The sequence below is a fragment of the Mesocricetus auratus genome, unplaced genomic scaffold, assembly GCF_017639785.1.
Source record: "Mesocricetus auratus isolate SY011 unplaced genomic scaffold, BCM_Maur_2.0 Super-Scaffold_100018, whole genome shotgun sequence".
Classification (NCBI taxonomy): Eukaryota; Metazoa; Chordata; class Mammalia; order Rodentia; family Cricetidae; genus Mesocricetus; species Mesocricetus auratus.
Window position 1 is genome coordinate 29,086,542 of NW_024429199.1, and position 8,478 is coordinate 29,095,019.

Consider the following 8,478-nt stretch of genomic DNA (forward strand, 5'->3'; position numbering starts at 1 on the left):
TCCCTTTCCCCTTCTAGGGGTTCCATGTATGTCTCTGTCAGGGTCCTTCTTATTTCCTAGCTTATCTGGGGTTGTGGACTGTAGGCTGGTTATCCTTTGCTCCTATGTCTAGTAGTCACTTATAAGTGACTACATACCATGTTTGTCTTTCTGTGTCTGGGTTACCTAACTCAAGATGGTTTATTCTAGTTCCATCCATTTGCCTGTGCATTTCAAGATTTCATCTTTTTTTCCAGTGAGCAGGAGCAGTTCTCCATTGTGTAAATATACCACTTTTTTTTTTTATTCAGTCTTCAGGTGAGAGGCATCTAGGCTACTTCCAGGTTCTGGCTATTACAAATAATGCTGCTATGAACATAGCTGAACAGATGTCCTTGTGGTATGAATGCATCCTTTGGGTATATGCCTAAGAGTGGAATTGATAGATCTTGAGGTAGAATGATTCCCTCCTGAGAAACCATCATACTGATTTCCAAAGTGGATGCCCAGGTTTGCATTCCCAGCACAATGGTGGAGTTTTCCCCTTTCTCCACATCTTCTCCATCATAAACTGTCATTAATGTTTTTGATTTTAGCCATTCTGACAGGTGTAGGATGGTATCTCAGAGTTGTTAATAATATTGTTTACCATTCTAGTTGACAGCATGAACCTGGGAGAGCAGGGCCAAGAGATGAGGCAGACTAAAGTCTCATGTAATAGCCAATTTTGTTCAGAGCACCAAGCAACTTTTACTCTAAGAGTTAAGAAGAATCACATGAGTAAGACGTTCAATCACAAGGACAAGCTTTTCCATAGATGCATATGAATAGCAACAGCTAAAGTTAACTTGCTTACTTAGCTAAACCTGGGAGGAGCACCAAATCACATTCCAAGAATAATTGTGTGTTTCTAAGAAACTGAGGTCATAAAACTCATGTCTTGTTCTCTCATAAGCACTCAGAAATCTCACACAACTCCATTCTTGTCCTGTGTTTGGACAATTACTCTCTTTAACATTCCTTTATTTGCCATTACAGATATTCAATATGTAAATGTTTAAATAGTATAGTTTGCATAGTGATATTCTATGATTTTTTACCTTACATCTAAATATTGAAATATAAACTAAACTATTCTTATATATGCACAGATATAGTTAATGACTTTAAAATCCAACCTGGTTATATTTAGAGTTTTTAAATTGGAGTGTTTAGTACACTTATATTTATTGTACTACTAATCTGTTTGGGTTTATACCTGCCAGTTGCTCATTTCTGTATGTCTCTTATATTTTTTCTCTCTGCTTCACTTATTTTTGTTAAGAAACATTTTAATGCCCTATTTTCAAATTATTTATTCATTTATTTGTGTGTATGTGTGTGAGTATCTATGCCAAAGCATATATGTGGAAGTCAATAATCCTGTTGAATTTTTAATTGTCTTTTTCCAATTGCTGGTCAGTGAGGATTTAGAAATTATCATATGTGTCTTAACATGCTGGGATATACCTCGGTGGCTTATTACAATGAAATATAGCAAGTCTCCCATAAATACAATGAATTCTATCAAATATAGCTTTATTTTTCATTTTTATGGTATTATATTCAAATGCATGGTATATAAGTATATTATATGCTAATGGTTTTCAGCATTACTTGATACAATATGCCTATTAAGGAAATTTTAACTGGGAAAAATTAACTTATTCTTTTATATTTACCTACATTTCACCTTTTTAGTTCCTCATTGTCCCCTGTTGATTCTAGCTAGTACCCCGCTAATTAATTTTTAAAGTTTCCAGTAACTTTTATTTCTTGTTTGTTTAAATGTGAGAACGTCCTCTTGTGCATTCATTTTTAAAGAATATTTTGTTGGCTAATTTTCTTTTGTTGACTGATTTTCACTTAGGTTTGGGTTTCTTTCTCCTATTGCTCTTTGGCATCCCCTGTTTCTGTTGACAATTTATCTTTTAACAGTCTATCACCTGAGCTGTAAGAATCCCTGAGCCTCAGCAAATAAGCTAGATTCCCATTCTTACAACTGAAGGCCAAGAGACCTAAGTGATTATTTTGACTGGTGAATCTAGGCTTTCTGCTTCTCTTTTTATTTTTTATTTTTTGAAAAATTTTTTTTACTTAAATCAGAAACAAGCTTGCTTCACATGTCAATCCTAGCTCCCTCTCCTTCCCCTCCTCCCCTGTCCCCCCTCCAGGCCCGTCAGCCCCCCACCCAATCCCCACTCTGTTCCCCAGGGTGGGTAAGGCCCTCCATGGGGGTCTCCTGAGTCTATCATTTTGTTCAGGGAAGGGTCTAGGCCCTCTCCCAAGAGATCAGGCTGAGAGAGCCTCCCTCATTGTGGGATGAGCACCTGAAGTCCATTTGTATGCCAGGGATAAATACTACCCAAGGTTCCATAGATTGCCTAGGCCTCCTAACTGACACCCACAACAAGGGGTCTGGATTGGTCCCATGCCATGGTCCCAGCCATCAGTCTGGAGTTCAAGAGCTCCCCCTGTTCAGGTCAGCTGTTTTCTGCTTCTCTTTTACTTTGAGGGTGTTTGCTATATGTATCACTATATGATTTGCCGCCCCACCCCCACCTCACACCTTTAAGTACAACAAACTACAGAAGCTTAAACATGACCTTACTTACCTGGGAAATTACCAGGCAAAGTATGAGTGATTAAAATGGGCACAGACTATTTGTACCTTAAAATTGGAGAGAGCGGAGTTGGTGACCTCTAGCTTTCCTTCCCAAGCAACCTTGGGTCTGGGATGCTCTGCAACAAGTTTGATTTATAGAACATAATACAGATGACTCTGGGCCAGTTCTACCAAACTGATAACCTATGCTTGAGATACTGTCAGGGTCTCCTCTATTTCATTACTTTAACTGAAACAAAGCTATCATGCTAGGAAGAAGCAGCACTGTAGAGAAGTCCCCTGGAGAGACACCAAGGCACTAAAATCACTGGCTAATAGTCCCAGCGATGAGACACCAGCTTGCCAGCCATGAGAATGAGCCATCTGAGGAGTACATCTTCTAGATCCAATTAAATGAACACAGTTCATTCCATCTGCAGCAGAGATGAACCCTTCCTGCCAGACCTTGCCCAAACTGTAAATTTGTGAGCAAAATAAATGATGATTGTTATTTCAAATCACTAAGTGTCTGGGTGGTTTGTTACATAGCCATAAATAACTGGAACATTAATTTTCTGCCTCCTTGAGGAATGGGATCTGGGGATTAAAGCTAAGAACAGTTTCTATAAAATCCATTTATCATGTACCTAGCAAGTAAGAATTTTCATAGCTACAAAATTAAATTGCAGAATTACAACCTTAAAAAAAAGACTGTGTTAGTAAAGCTTGCTGTTGTTAGTAGAAGGTAGTTAGGATATTGAGGAATGGGGATGTTTACCTAGAGATTTGTGAAGCAAACAGGGAGGACATATGAGAAAAGACTCAGATATTTGCTACAGTAATCCTTACTTGGTTTGACTCAGTGATAGAGAACAAGCCTTGAGAATTGGGAGTTCCAGCCTTGACTTAAGTTTGATGCCAGTAGAGGCTGGTAATGGGTTGGAAGATTTCACATGAGTACGAAGCATAACCATCAGACTAACGAGAGAAGACCAGCATACTGAAGGAAAAAGACAGGATTAAGTCACACTTTTCTTTTTGTCTAGATGTTCTTCATGGCCTGCCCCCTATGTTGAGAATCAGTAGTCTGCCTGTGAATCCAATGTGACTCTAGGAAGGCCACACAGGCCCAAGGCAGGGTAAAAATATATAGCAAATATTCAACACAGTACAGGAAGTCTTTTGTTACCCTGCTAGAGAACAGAACCATGAGACCCTCAGTGCAAATGTCATGGGGGAAATGGTTGATTGCCTATCATAGGCAAAGTCAGAGGATTCCAGCACTTTCTATCATGAGTTCATGGGAGACTCTTCTATATTTTTGGCCTCTAGCTTAACAAGCAGACAAAACAGGGAGTTCAGAACCAAGAACATCTGAGTCATTAACTCAATAGATTAGGCATAGCTAAGGTGTTTAAACTACTAAATCAGATTTAGTTGACAGCTATATTGGCTTTGTGTCTATTCCCATTACATTATCTAATGTGTGGGAGTTTCTTTGCAAGGTCAGAATGCTTAGAGATGAAAACATAGAAAATATAATTTTTGTTATCCATGTCAGCTATAATGAATATATATTTAGTCCCTGATATATATTTAGGAAGAATTTCCTAACCGAGAATTTAGTAAGATTGTGTATTCTGTGGAGATATTTTCTGAAGTGAAAAGCGTCTCAAATATTTCCTTTTGCATATGTCTTTTGACTTTTCTCTCTCTCTCTTTTAATTTAAATTAGAAACAATCTTGTTGTATATGTCAATCCCAGTTCCCTCTCCCTATGCTCCTCCCATGTCCCCCAGCGATACCCTATCCCATCCCCTTTCTGCTCCCCAGGGAGGGTAATGCCTTCCATGGGAGATCTTCAAAGTCTGTCATATCATTTGTAGCAGGGCCTAGGCCCTCCCCCAAGTGCCTAGGCTGAGAGAGTATCCCTCTATGTGGAATAGGCTCCCAAAGTCCAATTGTACACTGGGTATAAATACTGATCCACTACCAGAGGCCCCATAGATTAACCAGACCTCCTAACTGACACCCACATTCAGTGGTTCTGGGTTGGTCCTATACAGGTTTCTCAGCTATCAGTCTGGGGTTCATGAGCTCCCCCTTGTTCAGGTCAGCTGTTTCTGTGGGTTTCTCCGGCCTGGACTTGACTCCTTTGCTGGTCACTCCTCCCTCTACAACTGGATTCCAGGAGGTAGGCTCAGTGTTTAGCTGTGGATCTCTGTTTCTGCTTCCATCAGCTACTGGGTGAAGGCTCTAGGATGGCATTTAAGGTAGCTGTCAATCTTATTATAGGGGAAGGGCATTTAGGTAGCCTCTGTGCAATTGGTTACATTCTTTTGAAATTCATTTCCACTTGCTATTTTGTATAATCAATTTTACATAGACCAATGGCAAAGATTATTTATTTTAGGTTAAAATTAATAGGAATTTGTGACTCTGAATGACAGCTAAATCTATCTGTAGTAAACATTTGTGGATTAGAATTATGAATTTATTATTTACAGGTTAAGTGAGAAGTTACTTAACACTGCCTACCTAAATATTCTCATCTGATCAGTGCATACAATAATAGTAATGCACCTGTCTTAATTTCCTTGTTAAGCAATCAATGTGTGCTTAAGTTGTTCTCATATAGCAAACCCCATACTTGATCTTTGCTATCATTGCCATTCATTTGTTTGTGGAATGTAGAACACATTGAGATTCTCACCTGAATGTTTCCTGTACCCAAAGAAAGCCTTCTGATGCAAAAAGTAATTAAATGGCTTTAGGTCAACCAGGAAAACTGTGTTCTCCAGATTATGAACTCTGAAGGTGGTAGGAGATATATAGTCTGTTTAGTCCTTCCCATTACCTTCATATTAAAATGGTCAATATGATGACCTGTAGGCAAATGACTTGAGTTCTGTGTAGTGGCCCTAGGGGTGAGCAACAGACTTTCTTATACAGCCCTGGACCATAACTCGTATCCACAATATTAACTACCGATATCTTTAACTTCACTCAGTATGCCAAAGTCCCATTAATCTTTACCTAAAATAACTAATCTATTGACTTAGCATGAAAAGTCTCATACTGAAATAGATGCTCTTTGGGTAAGATTGGATTGCCGGTGTCCAGTGAGGTGTGACTTCAGGCTACATGTAATTTGCTTTTATGATTAACAAACCTGCGTTTTTTTCACTTTAATGAAAAATTAATAATAACTATTGCTATCACCATGGGTTAGACTAAAGTGTCACTGACAAAGCATAGAGATGGTTTTGAGAGGTCATTGAGCAGTGTTCTTTGTAGTCTTTGTTTTAGATAGGTATCTTTAGTGTTACTATTCCAAACATTCTTCCCAGAAAAACCAACAAACAGGGAATAAGGAAAAATATGTACAGGACTAAACGTTATCTTACAATCAATTCAGAAGAATCAGAAAACAATGAAAAATTTCCCTTGAAGAATATAAAATAACCTTCATACCATGTACCTAAGTCAGAAGCCAAAATGACATCTGTGAAGTTGGATGGAAAAATTAATTCAAGAGCTTCAGGGCAAAATCATTAGGCTGGAAAATTTTTCACATAAATTTGCAACTTCTTAGGGCTAATAATTCCACAGTGTTGGGAAAGTCTAGTCACATGTTCATGATACTGCTGTATACCTGCATATTGTTCTTTGGGAATTGAAATCATTTTAATCAAACTAGATCATGTTGAGGGTACAGCTCCCTGGGACTGTGAACTCAGATCTGACAGTATTACCCATTTCTTAACATAAGAAGACCTATAGTTAGTGGATCATTGCAATTTTGCATAAATGTTTGCTAGCATTTACCTAGTAAGTAAAAATCTTGATAAGTAATCATTTGTTTCCAACATAAAATGACTATGTTGTTAATCTAATAGAACAGTAAACTGAAGCATTGCACTGATGATATTGACAAAAGCAGCTGGATATGTAGATCAGTGGCAGCAAGCTTGCCCACTATGTGCAAGTCCCTAGATTTGGTCTCTAGAACTGCAAATAAATATACCCCACGATATACCCAGTAATACTGACATTATACATCTGTAAGTACATGATGTGATGATTTGTAAGCTTTTGTAGTTTTACACATGTACAAGAGTACAGATAAGCCTATTCACAATATGCACAGAAGTAAACGTTTTCAGGGACTTAGTAAGAGTCACAGCATAAGATGTTATATACCAGGAGCACAAAATAGAAGGCTATGAAGGGTCTTTCTGAGGTAAATCTGCATCAAATAATAACCACATTTAAAAGGCATAAGGGAGTCCTCATAGGAATGAAGACAATGAGAACATCCCCATAAAAGTTTCATGTCAAACTGAGATAAGGGTGGGTGGGGTTATTGTGGGCAATTTGATGTCACAGGATTCAAACCTTCTACTGAGACTTGCTGTCATGCACATTAAAAACATTTTGTTCTTACTGCACAGTTAGGCATCTATGTACAACTGAGAAAAAAGTACCCATATTGAGGAATGTGGGTGTATATACATTTGGAAGATATTATCTTCTTATGAGCTTATATAAAATTGGAGATGAATTTTCTATTTCTATCTCAGAAACTATAGGCAAGATAAATTAGCGATTTAACTTTGTGAAAACATGACTAGCTATTTATGTAAAAATAGTAGATCATTAAATTATTTATGCTGTATATGTCATCCTTTGTATGTGCATTTAGAGTTAAAATTGTGTAGTTATATTATAAGTATATATTAACTGACATCCAGTTATGTTATCAAATTTTCATAAAAAATTTGAAAATGAGTAGAATTTCATCATTGTCATTTTTGTACTTGTTTACCTTAAAAAGTCTATCTTATAATCCAAATGCTTCCAATAACCTATTGAAATTATAGCTTGTGCCTAGATGAAAACAAACTCCAAAGCAAACCTAAATCTTACAAATGGTAGCAAACATCCTAGCAATAAGCTTTCTTACAAAGAAACGGCCAATACAAAAATGCCTACTGTTAAGGTCTAAAAGTTGAGAGGAAGAATACTGTTTTGTTCCCTTGGTTACAGAAAAATCTGTAAAATATGCCTTTTATTCTCTGATGGGAATTTATGCATGTGTTTATATTGTGTAGGAAGTGGTAATACAGAGAGTCTGATGTATACTTATGGAGTGTTTTTTATTAAGCAGTTTTCACGTAAAAGCTGTTTTCATCAGTTAATTAAAATATGCTTACCCAAACATTATTCTTCTGTATAAAATCTTCTTTATCCATTCTTCGGTGTGTTTTTTCTGCTATCCCCAACTCACAGGCCTTCTGCTTTGAAAAAGGAAATAACTCGGAGTTTTGTGGTTAGCGTGAACTTTGAGAGGGGCTCAGTGCTTTTATCCCCAGCTGTGGACTATGAGAATCACTGTGACTGAAACAGAAGAGAAGAAATGTTGGCCTCATTTCCTCTTTATGTTCCTTCTCGGTCTTGGAAACAGGCAGAAGTGAGTCATACACAAGGGACCATGAGAAGATGGAAGTGATGAGATGTAAACAGTCTGACTTTTCAATTTCCTTTCTTCTACCACTCCTGCTCTCCTGGAGCAAGGAGAGCTCACGATGGCCGCACTGACTGAGCAACTCCACGCAAAGGAAGGTAGGCATCTACATGGGAGTGTGATCTGCTGTCTCTGCTTCCATGGAAGTAATGCACCCAGCTCAATTCTAGGCACGATGGAAGAAATTAGGAAAACTGATCCCTTTCCTATTCCACTCATGCTACAACCTCATCTGTAGTTACAGAACGCTTTTCAGAAAACCAGTTAGAATAAAAAAGATCACAAAGATGGTTAGCTGCGCTAAAATAATGCCCCCTCTTCGTGATTT

At 37.8% G+C, this 8,478-nt stretch overlaps 1 long non-coding RNA gene across 1 annotated transcript; it reads left to right on the forward strand.

Annotated features, from left to right (window-relative positions):
* Positions 1–2,451: 2,451 nt before the first annotated feature.
* On the forward strand, positions 2,452–3,141 carry LOC110340116. The gene is made up of 2 exons (XR_002381900.1): positions 2,452–2,500; positions 2,897–3,141. It is a non-coding gene; the product is annotated as an uncharacterized LOC110340116 (long non-coding RNA).
* Positions 3,142–8,478: the final 5,337 nt, after the last annotated feature.